This window comes from Seriola aureovittata, chromosome 1 (genome assembly GCF_021018895.1).
Source record: "Seriola aureovittata isolate HTS-2021-v1 ecotype China chromosome 1, ASM2101889v1, whole genome shotgun sequence".
NCBI classification, from domain to species: Eukaryota; Metazoa; Chordata; class Actinopteri; order Carangiformes; family Carangidae; genus Seriola; species Seriola aureovittata.
Window position 1 is genome coordinate 15,452,016 of NC_079364.1, and position 17,629 is coordinate 15,469,644.

Sequence of the window (17,629 nt, forward strand, 5' to 3'; positions counted from 1 at the left end):
GACTTAATTGTCACCTTAGTGAATGTTGTTACTTATTTCTGTTTCATCATCAGCACCTATATTTTAATTTCTTTACTGACGTTGCTGATCTCACACAAATCCACCAGTGAAATGTGCATTTGAGCTCTCCTTCATCAGTCCCAGGCTCTAATTGTGTAATTAGCTGCTGCTTTCATGAAGCAGACTCTACACAACTGCAAACATCGGCCAGAAATTGAACAAGACACTTTCACGTCTCCAAATCCAGCCTTTAGTTTTCATTTTGTAGTCTAAAGTGAAAAAAATTTTTTTTTACTGTATAAAAAGACATATCTCAAATGCTTACATGAGATAAGATGAGGTAGTTAAACACAGTATAGTAAATTCAGCATGTTTTAAAACTGGCTTTGCTACAGTTTTGCTACCATGGCATCTATACTTCGCAAAATGTTGGCTTCAAAGTACAATATGGCAGAGCATCAAAATCAAAGACCCTCAGCATTGAATGTAGTTGAGCCCTCCTCGTTTTGTTACATTAAAAAAAAGGGGTAACCAGTATTCCTTGACTGGGACAATTTCCAATTAGTTATCAGTCCGTTTAACTGCTCACAGGGAAACAAAATCTTCTACAAAGCAGGAATGCAAAATTCAGACAAGGGAGTTTCAAAATATAGATGCAAAGGTAAGGAGAATGCACAGATTGATCATTACCCAGAGAACAAATCTGAACACTTTGCATAACTCTCTGGCCTCTTTTATATTCAGGGCCAGGGAGTCATTGGAGTGAACTCAAAACAGTTCGTTAACAATCACTTCTTTAATATGCTTCTCACTCTGCCGTCCTCAATGAAAACAAATGACCTGAGCGGCATGAGACACAGGGGTGAGCAACTCTGATCTTGTTTTCCCGAAAGAAGAGATGTGACAGATTTTAAGATGCTGAAGCTGTTTGAAATGCTAATGCTAATGAAAAAACATGAGGGGAAACACCCACGAGCATGTGTACAGTCTGTATGCCAACTCACAAACAGGTGCAATGTTTGTTACATGATGGATGGTCAGTGTTGTGTTTACCACTGTGAGACTGCAGTGACTCCAGAGAGCAGAGATGTTCTTCAACTTCTACTGCCTCCTGCACAATATAAACACTGCAGCTGAGCCCTGCTCTTTGACTTACAGGTAAGGCGGCTAATGCTGGCAGTATTTGCACAGCTAGAGGGGTCACCCAAGGTCATGAATGAGGAGAAAGAGGAATTGTGTGATTGATAGCCGTGGCGTATGACTGTTTGGCAACTCAAGCACCACCTACCCTGGTATCAGACCTTGGTAGTGAAGAAATAGCTAAACCACAAATCAAAGCTCTTGATTTACTGACCGATCGTTGTTATTACCATCATCTCTACAAGCACCTGAAATGAGATGCCTCCGAAAGAGAGCTGGTCATACTCTGACTGACAGAATGAGGAATTCGCAATTTCAGGGGACCTTGGCATCCAGCCAGTGTTCCTCCATGCTGAGATACGCCAGCTGAAGTGGTTCAAGCTCCAAATCAAATCACCCCATGGTGGAAGACAATGGGGCAGCCTCAGTCAGGACATGCTGATGGGACAAAATCTGACAGTTCTCCTCACTTCACTCTTCTTCCTGGCCTGGATAAATGGTTAGAAAATGGACAGATTCACCTCGGTCAAGCATCTTTTCCAGGATCACCCCGACAATATTCAGCATTACTGAGTCTCTGTAGTTGAGGCTGCACTCACTAAGATTTGAATGAGCACATGTACGTCTTATTTGTCAACTATTTGATGGTTCCCACTTCATAAATGTGAGAATTTTCACTTTTCATTGTCTTAACATTATAATAAGTTGGATATTTTGAAGGTTTTGAACTGTTAGTCAGACAAATATCACATCACATAGGAACCTGATTGTACTTTTTCACTGCTTTATATAATAAATGATCAAATGAGAAAATAGTTGGCAGACTAATCAATTATGACAATACCCTCCAAACATTTGCTCCACCTCAACCATCTACAACCTTAAAATGCTACTTACATTATTAATTTTTCCAGTGACACAGCACAGCCTACAGCAACTTCTGTGCAGTACAAAACTGTGGTACATCTGTAATCCTCTGCATAATCCTAAAGCAATGCCGTTTCTCTCAAAACATTAAAAACAAAAATTAGTAGTAAATAAATGTAATTTATAAGAGGCTGTTTTGTGACTAGGGTGGCATGGTGACGCAGTGGTTAGCACTGCACACTCCCACAGGTCCTGGGGCCTTTCTATGTGGAGTTTGCATGTTCTCCCTGTGCCTGCGTGGGTTCTCTGCGGTTACTCTGTCTTCCTCCCACAGTCCAAAGACATGCACATTAGGTTAATTGGCGACTCTAAAGTGCACATAGGTATGGATGCGTATGCAAGTGGTTGTTTGTCTCTATATGTCGGCCTTTGATGGACTGGGTACTGTCAGCTGGGATTGCCCCCCCACACACACACACACACACACACACACACCCCCTCACCCACCCCCCGCGACCATGCAAGCATAAGCGGGATGGATAATAGATGAATGGATGGATGGATGGATGTTTTATGATTTTGGATATAACTGAATTACAACAGTGACGGGCTCCTATTGAACATGGTACCAGGTAGTAGGATGGTGATATGATGCAGTTTGTCTAGTCTGTTACTCTAGTTTTCTCTAGACTGCAAACTGTTGCAGCTGTGTTTCATGAATGGGCTGACTGAAAATTGTCTCCACTGCAACAGAATCAACACAGTGTAACAAAGATAAATTTTATCTTTCAGCATGGCCTCACTTAGGGTCAAGTGATTGAAAATGAGATGAATGAGGTTTATTTTCAGAATGACACATAATATGAGCCCCTTTTTCTTCTTAGTTACCATTTTGCCAATACTGTCCACTCCAGCACTATAATCAGCATGTTACGGTAACATGCGCAACCATAACAGCCAATGGTGGAAAAGAATTCAGATCTTTTACTCAAATTAAAGTACAAACAGGCTACAACAATGTAAAACTACTCCATTACAAAGTAAAAGCCCTGCATTTAAAATCCTGCTTAAGTAAAAATACAGTTGTTTTTTTTCGCTTAAATGTAAAAGTACTCATTTTGCATTAAAATGTTCCCTGTGACTGCTGTATTATGATATATGACATTATGAGATTTTTATCCCAATAAACATCTGTTTTTGACACATACAGTGGATTCTTAATTCAAACTGGAGAGGATCATTAGAGAGCTAATGGAGCACATCAGACTCGGGGAGACTTGTGAGCTCCTAATCGAAGGAGGCTGATTCAGTCACAACAACAAAATGAGTGGGAGGTGCTGAACCACTTTCAGATTAGGTTGCAGCTTTTGACCTAACACCGCAAAAACACATTATGCCCGTGGAGGAGATGAGAAAAATTTACTTCAATGTAAAAAAAAAACATATATATATATATATATATATATATATATATATACCAAGGTGTCATTCAGTTTTGTAGGGGCAATCACTTTCCACTTTTCATCAGGGTTGCCTGCAAACCTCTCACTACACCCAGTTGATCTGTTAGTCATATTACAAGATTGTTTACTCACTGCTTCCACTGGAGCCTAATGCCTTGAACTCATATGAACTCTAAATCTCTCATGAAGAACAAATGTTTATGTCAGGTTTTTAAGTGCTTGCAGCTATATGGTAGAAATTTCGTAGATTGTCTCACAATGATGCCTTTGTCACAGCAGAGAAAACATTTTTAACTAATATATAACTTTTTCATCTGAATGTGTTTGGCATCGTTCACTGAATATTCATAAGTAAACTGAGTGAGTAATTTGGAATTCTTATGGGACAGAATCGAGTAAACATGGGGTTCAACTAAAAGGTTACGTGGAGGTATGCAATTAGCACAAGTCACCAGTTTAATTAGTCTGACCACACTTCTTTCTTTATACTGAATTCCTTACATTTAAAAGACCCCTCTCATTCGGGGACCTACAGAACCTCCATCCTGTATCATGGGCAGTTTGCAAAAGGGAAATGATGGAAAATGTCCACAAACCATCTATTTTTTGGGGGGGGGGGGTTTATTTTTTATTTTTTATATTTTTGCACTATTTTTATTGGAACGTGTGGTTGCATAATACTCTGTCCACAAACAAAAGAAAAATAGTTGTCCCATGTCCCATTTCTAATTCTGATATTTCTAAATGACATGTCTGAGGAGAGCTACCTGGTGGAGATACAATGTTAGCATGTGCACATGGATGCTGAAAAGGATCAAACAGTTATGGTTTGTTTTACCCTGAATGAAAAAATACATATCCATTTAGAAAAACATGCAATATCAAATATGACTCAACTATCTCGCTTGCTAGATATATTGTGTAAACTCTCATTACCAAAATGTTAAACACCTGTAGCCCTTTTGTTGGAACCTACTGCTTTTACCCTGCTTGAATTGCCTGCTGGTGTTTAAATGACCCGAGAGCTCAAGAAAAGATATCACATCACAACAAGAACAGAAAATCACAGAGCAGCGAGAGGGTGTTAAGAAGAAATAAAACTGACAGGAGTGGTAGCATCATGCCTTACGGTTATGTTTAGTAAAACAGAGGAAGAAAATGAACAAGAACATAGAGGACATTTATTTACTAAATTCTTTACCAAGAGAGGTGGATGTATCGTCCAAATGTGGCCACTTTTCTGTACCAAAGTGTTTTCGCTCTATTGTTTCAGTTACATTAGTTTCACATTGCTGCAAAAAGGGTTTGATTATCCATGAGCCTGAAATGTCCCAGTGGATTCACCCCCCTCCTGATGAACAAGCTTCAGCAACAACAGACAGCAGAGGGATTAGTTTGATGTGAGTTTATTTTTAATATCACCAGGAACAAGATTTTTCTACCAGATGCATTTAGTTTCTCAGCAGCAGCAACATGATTTGCCGCCTGTATGTCAGCAGTCCTTTACAGCAATTTATCCTATTCTTAATTTCAAAAGAAGCTTTAGACACCATGCCAATAATGAAAGGCAAGATGGTTATAAAATGAAGTTAGAGTTGGTGGTGTTTGGGGGGTATTAGATAAATATGATGAACAATAAAGCATTTGCATTTTTCCATTGTCCTTACCAGTTTAAACATAACTCAAACCATGTCCCCATTGTGACAGCCCCTGTGTCACAAATTAGTTGAGGGATAAGTCTGGCAGTTCTTCATTCTTTTGTCATTGTCAATAGATTTTGTAAAAACACCAAAAACAACATGTTAGTTCATCTTTCCATACTTCCTGACATACTCCATCTATGCCGCTCAGCTCCAGTTCCTACTAATGACAAAACTATGGTGGCCCAGACGGGTCAACGCAATGCAAAAAGCCACAACACAAGTGAAAAAGCCACAACACAAATACAAAGCCATAGTATGAATGCAAACGCTGTCGCTTTTGTTCTTGTGTTGTGGCTTTTGCATTCTGTTGACCCCTCAGGGCCACCGTACAAAATCTTATAAAAACAGATAACAAATATGCTGTGTGGTCTCATTATTTAGAGCTAAATAGTCTCCTAAAAACAGCCGCACACAGAGGTTTTTATTGAGCAATATTCAAACAGGAATAAAATTAAATCTGATGGGGACTATTTTCTGCCACATATGCTGTATGCTACAGTGAGTAGTGTTGGTAGCACCTACGGCAGCAGGACAGTGTATATGGGATCCACTCAAAATAAGCTACTCTGCCCATGTTCATTGTAATGAAGGGAAATGTAATTCAGCAGAGGAGTAAGCTATATCCGATTCTGGCTACATAGACAATACTTGAAATGACTGTTGGTTTGGGCATTTCGTGGGATTTATGGGTGATAAAAAAGCAGATCAAGCCAAATAAAAAGTTCAAATGAAATTAAAGTACAATTTTGTCTTGATAAACATTTTGGCTTTCAGTGAGGTGGAACAGCAGCATGATGGATGCATTCATATACATTAGATCCAGTGCTCAGTAGGCACGACGTAGGTGGTCTGTACTGATCACACAACCATGGAACATTTAGTTTCTATGGCTCAGGATTTGCTGTGGCATTCTTAAATGTTATGAAATAGGGCGTCCTTCCAACTGTTTCCCTTTTTCACAACAGAATTGTTTGGTAAAAAATAAAAATACAGACAGCAGTCTGCAGCAGTCTCCGTGCTACACTGCATGGATGTCTGCAAGCATAGAACATCCACAAAATCAGACCACAAGTGAAATGACAAGTCAGTGCCATACCACACCAACAGCATAACACAGTGCCTGAGAACAACTTCACATCCTGTCAAACAGTGTATTGTGCCAACTGAACTCATAAGGATGAGTAAGGCAGAGTCTGTAGCGTGTACTTGATAGCTATCGAAAGTGACACAAAATCTTGCAGACACAATAGTGTCATTGTGAAGCCAACCCACAGTGATAGCACTGATCTAAAGGATGCTACATGTTGTGTGACACCATCACAGCCTCCTCCTTCACGGATTCATTTGCTACTTCACATAAGATGTTTGTCATTATCTCATTGTAACTACAGCAGTTTCATTAGAAGCTTTTAGTTTACATCACACCGAACAAAATGTACTGTATTTAGAATGAGTGACAAGTTGGTAACATCTCAAGTCATTATATATTGCTGTTGACATAGCAATAGCAGTATTTAATGACTTGAAATGTTACCAACTTGTCAGAGAAAAGAAGATCACATCCGGTATGAAAAATACGTTTTGTGAGCTTAAAAAGAAATATTTTGTGCACGTATCCTACTGCAGTTTTAAGCAAAGACATTGCCTAGTTCCTCAATATCTTAATAGTCGTAGACTTTTATTTGTAATATAAAGCTTTATTTCTTTTTGAACTCTTTTACACATATTTCTATTACTGACTGTGGTTAGACATATGCCTTGAATCTAAAATGCAATTCTTGCTAGGTAATAATTACCATCATTTACCTTGAGGTTCTGAGATTACAATGAATGTAATTCTTCTCTAACAGTAAACAGCTGATAGGCTACTGAAATTAAATGTGATAAATCAAAACTGTGTAGTCAAAAAACAAATCCTAAATTCACCGGTCTTATTTTTCTCCCAGACACCTATTTCTTGAGAGTAAATAGTATTCGATGTTGACTCACGTTAACTCTACACTTTGCAGGGAAAAAATTAAGTTTCGGCCTCTTCCCATGATATTGAATGAGAATGTGAGTACTGAAGGGGGCCCTGATCTTCTGAGCTTGAAGATGAGGAATTGATTGCCAGAGTCTCCTTGAATCTTTGATATTGATTATTGCCTATGTGCCAACCTAATAAGCCTGTCCTTGATCGTGCATTTAGTGTTGACAGAAAATCATTTCATATGAAGCTGAAAGGTGGGTTTACTGTATGGTGTACACAGTCACATGCAGATACAGTTTTTGGGACTTTTTCTATGTAATTGTATATACTGTACTACCCGATATGGGGTATTTGTACTCTGTACTTCTGCAGTTTCAGGGGATATATGAAGTACAAATGATTAACTCAAATACACTCAAATTGTATTGATGTATTGCATGTCTAGAATTTATCATTGCCCAGTGTACATTTGAATTCCTCATCTTGTGTTGATACTCTCAGGTTTGTGTTGACAAATCACTGAGGGTGCAGGTAAATTTCAGACATGGTTACAATGACTGTGATCTGTGCTGACAGTGCTGAAACTGCAGACAGGACTTCAGTGGCTCCCGGAGCAGACTTGAGCACCAGGACAGGCAGACAGGAGCATGGCCCAGCTCTCCCTGTGTTGAGCAGACGTCTCAGGCCTGGTCACATTACCTCAGCCTGAATGGAGTTTGTCTCCCAGCTGCTCAGCTGAGTCCTCACCCTGTCACTCCACTCTACTGGGATCTATCCCTGTCTGAGTCTATGCTGGGAGACATCTGTCAACACGTGTAACGCACTCCAGGAACAAAACCAAAGCCTGTACCATGTGGGAGTTACCTATCAGTGCCAATACATCTCAGCCTGCACAGAGAAACAGGGTGAGTGACAGGAAGAACGACAGATGTATTCAATAAAAAAAACATTGACAAGTCAATCATTTCTTTAAATAATAGTTGTTTTTTTAAGCTAATTCAGATTTTTTTTTTTTTAAAGTGGCATAAACTATAATAAACCCCATAATCCTAATCTCAATGAAAATGCTTTGATATATTTAATATATCATACGATTATATGTGTTTAAGGATCTCAGAGGATGAACATAATTTCCATAATTTGATGCCGATTTACATAATACATCTTGACACTACGTACAATAAGCAGTATCGTGAAGCACAACAGCTACTGTATAATTTCTATAGTACATGGTCTGCAAGCGAAATGGTGTGTAACGTAGCATACATTTTGTAAATGTCAAAATCCAGGGCTATTTCCGTCCTGCCATAAACCAGCATCAGCAATATTGATGACTCCAGTGTACACTGCAGGTATAATGAATATTCAGCATTTGGTGAAAAGACCATCTAACAGAGGGGAGTGAGTGATTGAGTGATGGTCTGACCCTTTTAACAGCCTGAGATCTCAGCGCTTTTTCAAAAACTTCTGCCTGGTTCAGTTTATTAGTTAATGCTGAGTGGCTTCTTCAGCCCGTCCCAGCAAGGTAGAACAAATGCCAATACATTTAATCAATATTTATATGATTAAAGCGGTTACTGTGTCCAAACATGCAGTGCACTCATCTGCCGTGCACTACCTTTCTACTCAGAGGATTAAAGTGGAAACCAGAGAACAGTATTTAAATAGTTTGAGTACATTTTCAGTGTTTCGTTGATTGTTAGAGGCAGCGTGCGTGTGCAGAAATATGAATGTCAAATCACAAAATAAAATAAGCCCCTTCATGTTCTTCATATTTAGTCATTAGGGGATGCATGAGTGATAACTCCCCTCAGGGTAACATCCTCGGTATCTGAGTAAAACCCTTAAAGTCCTTTTATTTATTTATCTATTCATTTATTTATTTATTTATTTAGTAGAGTTAAGCATGGGATTTCAAGCTTGTAAGTGATGAAGTGACACTGCTTGGAGCAATTTTTTCTCCCTTTTTTTTTCCATTAAGATTTCATAGAAAACCAAGACCCATTTGAATGTTTTCTGCATGACAGTCCTTGATACAGTAAAATTCATTCATTGTTATTGTTTCATGCTCTGAATACACAACATATTATTGGCGGAACTATTATCAGCACCCTATGGAATTCATTCCAGTAAAAAAAGCAATACTGATTCCTGACATACAGCGCACCGAGCCGCAAAAAGACATGAAATGAGAAGGCCATCAACCCTTTTTGAATGCAATTCTGAAATTGTTCATAAAAATGGCAAAATATGAAAAGCAAAAGACCATGGTGACAGTAATGGTAAACTTCAAAATGTGTACTGTGCAGAAAGGGCTGATATCTGATGTGTTGGATATTCTGTGCTCCTTCTAATTCTCGTTACATGCCACGATAATTCATCTAGCTCTTATTTATGTTTATGTTATAGCCATTATACATATTTTTATTAAGTAAGATTTTGTCCTGCACAATTATTTGTAACCAAAAGTGGCTAGGTGCATTAAATTCGGTCGAAGAAATAAGTTGTGGCATGAATACTCTATTTTCTAAGACTGTTGCTGTATCATTTCTTTGTTAGTTTGTTGAACCCTGATATGAGAGCAGCAATAAGCTCTCATTGAACAGCTAATAAACCTCCATTGGCTGCCTTTTCTTCAGACTCAGATGAGAGTGTTGAGCTTCAGCGCTAGTGCCACACTGATTTTGATAAATGACTTTATTACTTGTTTGGATGTTGAGGGACGATGTTTTTCTGCTGCCCAGTACATTAGTTCTTTGTCCTTACAGAATGATGCCAGCAGACTTCACCCAAGGCAGACAGTACATTACACTGACTGGTTTCATACTGGAGAGGAAGCACCTCTTCTATTTTTCAAGGAAATTGTCTGTTCCACAACGATGTCCCAGGGCTTTATACAGTGTATTGTCACCTGGATTTGTTGGCTATAGGCTATTTTGGGGATGAGCACCTTCCGGCTGCAAGATGGCTAGATGGGTAAGGACACTGTCCCAAACAAGGTCATAGGTAGAGTGCACATGACAGCTGGTGTCCATCCTACTCAATATGCCCTGGACTCTCAAGATCTCTGAAAGTGGATCTCTGGAGAATTGGTTATACTGCACATGAAACTGTCTCGTATTGTCTTGTATTGTACCATTTACATTGCAATCGAAACAATAGTTTGTTGAGATATTTCACTTAAAACCAAAGATGTCAAGCTCATGGTAGTGGTACAAGAAAAGTCCGGATCACCAGAGTCATTAGGATTCATCATTTGGGGACAATGAATATCTGTACAGATTTTAATGGTAACGCACCCAACAGTTATTAAGATATTTCAGTCTGGGCCAAAATAGTGGATCAAATGACCAAAAATAATAGCATTTGCATTACTTATAAGTGCTGATGAGGTTTGTTGAAATGGTTGAAAAAAAACAGCTGCATAAGTGTGCACCTACATCTAGATCACTGATATAAAAAATAATATATTTCGTGATACAAAGCTGATTTTATGACTCACAAAATTGGATGTTCAGTATTTGGTCTTTTTTCCACTTTCTGCTTCTTACAGAGAAAACACTTTAACTTCTCCCCAGGGAGCGCTCTCCTCTCCAACAAATCTCATGCTAATACCATCAGGCCCCCAGGTAGAACCCAGCCAGAGTGTAAGCATAGCTGGAATCAGACACAGGGTTTGTCACTGATGACTCAGACAGTCCCTCAAGCCCAACACAATTTGGCTCACAGGACAGCCACCATAGCTCTACCTCAGCATATTCATGCAATGTGTGCTCAGAATATTAAAAACACAATCAGCACGAGCAAGTTTGGGAGTCCTGTATGTTAATTTGCAATATCTGTGGGCCACGCGCCCTTTCTGCCATGAATGAGCTACTCCATCAGCAACAAATAAGAGCCAATTAGATGGCGAGCATGGGAACCCTCATGTAATAAATGAGAGCCATGTCTTAGATAAACCTGGCTTATGAGAGCAGCAACAGCAGGAGGAAGTCAGGGAAGCGCTATAAGTTTTTGACAGAACCTAGACTGTGCTGTAGGGTGGGGGTGCCTGGGGGAGGGGATTCAATAGGCCAGTATGTATGAATAATTCAGACAAGCCATGGTTGTTCTTAATGTGATTCATGTTCTGTATGCCGAGAGTTCAGTCAATTAAATTTGCATTCCAAAGAGGATTTTTTTCCCTGCTGTCCTGATTCCTTAATGGATGATTTCCAAACTTGTTGACCCATTAGGTATGGAGCTCTAGTAATCCTGAAGGGTTTGTATGCCCCTGTAGTATGTTTATGCTCATATATGCACATTAGGTGAGATTAAGAGTAAAGGAGTAAAGTAACAGTAGTTCTGTAAAAGAAAGGAAATACAAATCTATGACTAAGATCAGCTGCACACATAGTTTTTTTCTCATGAATGTCAGCTGGATTTTTAGTTTCACAGACATATCTGTTTGCATGTGTATGTGTTTTTAGGGGGTCTCTCTCACACAATTTCACAGCATTAAAGATCTAGAAGCAATAAAACAAAAGTAAGCTGGTCCAAAAAATGAAATCCATTATTATGGTTTGCCTGAATTGCGGCTTATGGCCTCAACTTATGTATGGTCACATTTATAACATCTTTTAATAAATATGTAACGTGACACATACTGTGTGTTCAAATGCAGTAGGCCACAGCTGTACAAATGTTACTTAGATCCTGCTGTGAACTATACATTATTTTGAAATTTATGTCCAAATTGGGCAGTAAAGTAGTATTAAAGAACAAGGCAAAATATATAAACTACATATCACCATTAACTTTTTATTTGTTGCTTTCATTTGACAGTCACACTATACAGACAGGAAAAGCAGGGAATTGCAGGGAGACAACCAGAAAACCAGCATAACATTTCAACAAACGTTCTCAGGTTCACTTCAGTATAACTCAAATATTTAATTCTCACTTGGCATAGCCATGATTATGATTAAATGATTCATAAATTAGGATAGATTTAGAATACGAATCATTTTGGGATTATTAGTCAGGACAGGAACACAAACTTTTGACTTAGAACAAATGTGCAGATATTTTTAAAGAAAAATGAATCATGCCTCCCTTTCACAAGCCTCATAGACTATTTCCACAGCACTCCACTCATCACAAAGACATTTTAAGCCTATTGTCTGTATTTTACATTGACCTTTACATTCAGTTCTATGACCTCAAATGATGCCTTTGCCTTCCACTGACTATACAAAGTAGACAATGTTGCAGGAAGCACTGTAGCACCATCTACTGGCTCCAAGATTTACCAAGCAATTCACAAGTTTTCATGAGGCATTTGTTAATTTTCTCATTTTCTCTCTGCTTTGCTTTTGGAAGTATAGTGTTGAGTATTTTTCTGGAAATCATCTTTAATTAACTCACACAATCGTTTCTATTCTTCTGTGATGGCTAAAATAATAAATAAATAAAAATTGTCTCCTATTAAGCCCTATGATTGACATATTCTCTTTGTGAATTTTTCTTTTTTATTAAATATAGTATAGAATATACTATGACATCAAAAGTATTAAACTTACTGAATTTCATGGTATTGGAGTGGAGAGTGGCCTATGAAGAATTGTCATAACTTGTTAGGGTGTCACTGTTATCATACATCACTACCTGCTAACAAAAAGCCTTCTCACAGCATAACACTCGTACCATGATAATCGAAGGTAATGCTGGTGCGAGACGGATGCTGCGACATGCTCCCACTCGACAGAGCACTTGGTCTGACGTTTGAAGAGTTCATCTTTATTTCATCAAAGTCTGGAGACTCCAGACTTACCCTCATTCTTTTCCTCCCTCAGGCCAATTACAAAGGCCATAGTTTTATCACTTGCTGAACTTGCTGTTGTCCCTCTGGCAAAGTAACACAGTCATTTTGCATTTCTGTCAGTGCTTTCCTCTGGTCTTGGTCTACACTATCACTAACTCTCGGTTGTTCCACGATTTATTATTTCATAATTAAATAGTCTTTATGGTTCCTTTAAACAATGAACGCCCCTTTAAACTTAAATCATTTTAGTATACCTCTCACCAGATATATGACTTCTCAGGGCCAGCTTTAGGCATAAGCCAGCTAGGCAGTCACTTAGGGTGCCACCAGCTGGAAGGGCAAGCAAAGAGGATTAAAATATAAATAAATATTATGCTCGAAAACATGGTCAAGACGGCCATAATTGAAAGTCTCTTAATAAAACACCTGCTCCTCAGTACAGAAATGACAGAAACTGTAATCTAGAGGCATCGAAGACACAAATGAACAGTAACCTGATATGAATAACCAGATTATGTTCTACATCATACCCTGGATATGGTTAAAACCAGGATACTACATAACAGGGATTAGTGTACATGTAAAGATTAACTGCTAGATAGTGTTGATGGCATGATATAGAATAGAGGTTGAATAAAGTTATATTTGAAATAATAAAGTATAGTAAAATTATTATAATTCAGATAAAATATTCAAATGAAAAAATCAGACCTTTCAGGAGCGCCAGCAGACGTGTCACAGAGGACACTGAAATGTCCAGAGACAGCTCTCCTCATATGCCTGTCTCTGAAATCAGTTCAGTGGATGTTATGGCAGAGTTTGGGCTCAAATGACACAATGGGGGCGTATCTGTTTTGTTCATGTCCAGTCAAATGAAAGAGTGTCACTCAAGTTAAAATGATCTTTCACTCCGGGGAATTTGGATGCACATTCAGTCACTTTGAGGTGTCACTGCAGAGCAGCTGAGTGCTTATTAATTTAAACATGGACAGGTTTTAATTTTTCATTCCTGTGTATAAAAAGAATGTGTATTAAAAAATGGCTGTGACATTCAATGTCAAGTTGGGGAAAACTGAGACTGAAAGATCATTCTTGACTTTAGAAAAAGCAACAAGCAAAAACATCTCCCCATCTCTCCACTCAGTAACAGAGTGAGCATGATCTTCACCAGAAGAAGGAGATGCCCGGATGGAAATGTACTGTACATGTTCAAATTTCCATTTTTTCTGAGTATTTTGAGGGACCTCTCATCCAAGTTTTTCACCCTCAAGACATTGGCTAAACACTGTGGGCACATTAACACAATCTAGAAGGTAACACACCACTTAGGTCTGTCCACAACATGGGCTTTAACTCCGTTAGGGCTACCTGGGGCCTTTCCTGCCTTTCCTGAGTCTCCACGCATGTTTCCCCCCCTGGTCTCTGTGGGCAAAACAATGTAGGTGTCTGCTGCTTTAAATGCAAACCTCTCCACATGAATACAGTGTAAAGTGTCAAATATTTCATTAGCTTTACATTTAACTGGCTTTTAAATGAGTAGGTCTGCCTGCACATATTTGCAAACTGACAGTTGGAAGTTTATACTTTCAACAACACCTCTGTGAAAAAATGTAAGGCTTTTTATTTTTTTACATAAACATATGTCACCAGTTCACAGAAAAGCACACCTTAAGTTCTTATGAACATTGCTATTATTGTAAAGATGGCTAATGTGTCAAAATAAAGTATGTTTCTACTTAAAGGTCCAACACCATCAGTAGATCAGTAAGCTTGCATCAAAGAGAAACAAACCACTGCTGTGATAACCAACTCCACACCAGCACCGACTGAAACTCTGTTTTTCCTCGAGTGCAAAGCTAGCCTTTGCTGATTTTATTGGCACACTGGGCTTAATTAACTTGGGGTAGAGTGTTTACTGTCAGACAACTGGCTTCATTTTGCTTTTGATGAATGATTGATGCCTCTCAAGGGTGAAGCAGCAAATGAGCACAGGCATAGAAAAAGGTCTAACGCTCCCTTGACGAACATGGAAAATGATAAAAATAAACATCATGAAACAAACATCTTTGAAAGGGATGGGATGATGTACATCAGTATGTGTCAATAAGAATACCTACAGGGAGTAACCTTTAATCTTCACTCAGTGATTACATAATATAGCCGAGTAACCAAGACTTTCTCAGACACTTTATTTTATTGTGTTGTTCTTCCATTTGTCAACTGACCCTCTGATTTATTCATCAGAACAAGGGACATATATCAAGGGTTTGAAGAAACTTAAAGATTTCTTAAGTTCTAAGACAGACAACTTTGGGTTTGTAACACCACACATGCTCACAAGATCAATTAAAGAGATTAGAAATAATGGGTGAAAAAAAAACAGGTTCCTGTCTCACGCGTGTAAATATGTGTGATAAAGTAATTCAACTCAATGCCCACTCACTTGCTCTTTCTGATATTAGCTGCATCTTCATCAACAAATGGATTACGTGTATGTTCATTTGTCTAAATATTCTAAGAAGGGAACGTCACTCTTTAGCTCACAATCATAGATATTTTATAGAAATTCACTGATCTAATTATAAGGAAGGCATCCCTTTTGATCATTGTGTATTTCCCATCAGAGTTTGGTTTTGTACAATGAGTATTTTACCACAAAGGGTTCCCAGACAATCTGAGTGTGCAGGTCAAACCATGTCATAACAAGTCAGAGGGAATGTACTGACTTAACAGTTTCAGCTTATCATCATTAACTATGTAGATTTATTATCTGCGCACTATAGAGGCATAATATAAATTCATAAATCCAAACTCCTTTAAAACATCTGTGTCTTATGTGGATTATTTTTATCATCATTATTGTGACAGCAAAGGTTACAACTGTGCTTATCTCACACAGGAGGCGGCACAGTGTAACCTGAGCTGCAAAGAGGCGTTACCAGTCCAGTCTCACCCTGTAGTCATTTACTGGCAAATGGAGGAAGTGACTCATCTCACCAAGCCAATGTGAACAATACTAAGGGTGTTATATTCTGAGCACAATCCAAAGAACTTCTAATGAAACTGTTACACCCTCAACCTCTGTAAAAGTCTGACAACAACAAATTGAGGTCAGAAATAAACTGAGTTCTTACAGTCTCCTCCGAACACAAGGCCTGAAAAATCTATAAAAAGTGGGGGAAAGAAGGGGAAATACATGACCATTTCCTCCTAACGATGGTGCTACAGGAAATGTCAGGTGAACATTATGATCATATAGGATTCATCCTCTGGGGCCCATGAATCCATTGCAAATTTTATGGAAATTTTTCCATTCATTTTTGAAAGGTCAGGTAGTTAGCAAAATAATTAGGTATCCTTTAGGGACTATTAATATCTGTGACAACTTCACGTAAGTGTGGCCAGTTCTTGTTGAGATATCTTACTCTTTCCATCCCCAAGCTAGTGCACAGATATAGGATGGATGAGTGTGGGCTCAGTCAAGTGGTTATAAGTGGTTTTATCATGTATATAAAAGAATTCAAAATTCTACCACCTAGCTGGTTCATACGGGCATTGACTGGAAGGTTGAGTCCCATGTCAACAGCCATCGATCCTGCTCCTGTGGCGTCACTGAGGAAAAATCTGTGAATCCCCACCGGCTGCTGAGTCGATGCCCTGTGGTTAACCCTGTGCTTGAACATCACTGCAGAGGAGGGCGAGAACATTGAGTGTCCCTGTGAGCATCGATAAAGTTTCGCTAGTGAATTTACAGTCCAGTCAGTCTTGTGTTGTTTTACTAATGGAAGACGATTTCTGCCTGGAAAAGAAAAAATGGATGAAAAGTTAAATTTAAGAGAATTTATGAAGGAGTAACTCACAGTTATGAGACACTACAATTTCCACTCACCATCACATAAGTTTGACTTAGAATGATGAAATGAAAAAGTCAAAATTGTGAGATGAAAAATCAATATTATACCAAGTGAAATTCATTAGCTAGTGAGTCGACATTTTGACTTACCATCCCATAATATTGACTTAATAAGTTAAAATTTTCTGTAAGAAATGTGACAGGACAGAGTGCACAAGCCCAAGGCTGGATTACCAATTACCTTTTCTGTCTACATAATTTGATTAAACCCAAATTAGCAAGAGATTTGCATTGCTTCGCTACAGTATCAACCATGATAGGTCCTCCATCTTGTCTTCCCTTGAGTCTGCGCCAAAACCTAGTTTTATGACCTTGATTGTTTAATTCGTATTGAGCTAAATTTGTTGTAATGCTGTGTTTCATCACACCAATTCAACATTTTTCTTTGTGTCAAGTAATTAACATCAGGCAAGGTAGTATTATTTCATGGAAGAACTGTAAGGCTGAAACCAATTTTAATAATCCATGCAAGTGAGTTATTTTCGTTAATAACTGATTAATTGAAGAAATTATATTAGGCTTATATGAAGAAAATCAGTGAAAAATAGTCATCATTATTAGATCCAGCGTCATATGAGGTGACTGGTGAGCAGTAACCCCTGGTTTGGATTGCGAAACTGTTTTCTGTTCGTGACATAAACAGGGTGGGATGATGACGTCTGAGGCAGCCGCCATACAAAAAGCGGCTTCATGTGACGTAGACGAACAGTCAGCATTCTTTCTCCACCGAGGCCGGTAGCAGCCACATCTCAGCATTCGTGTTTATGCTAT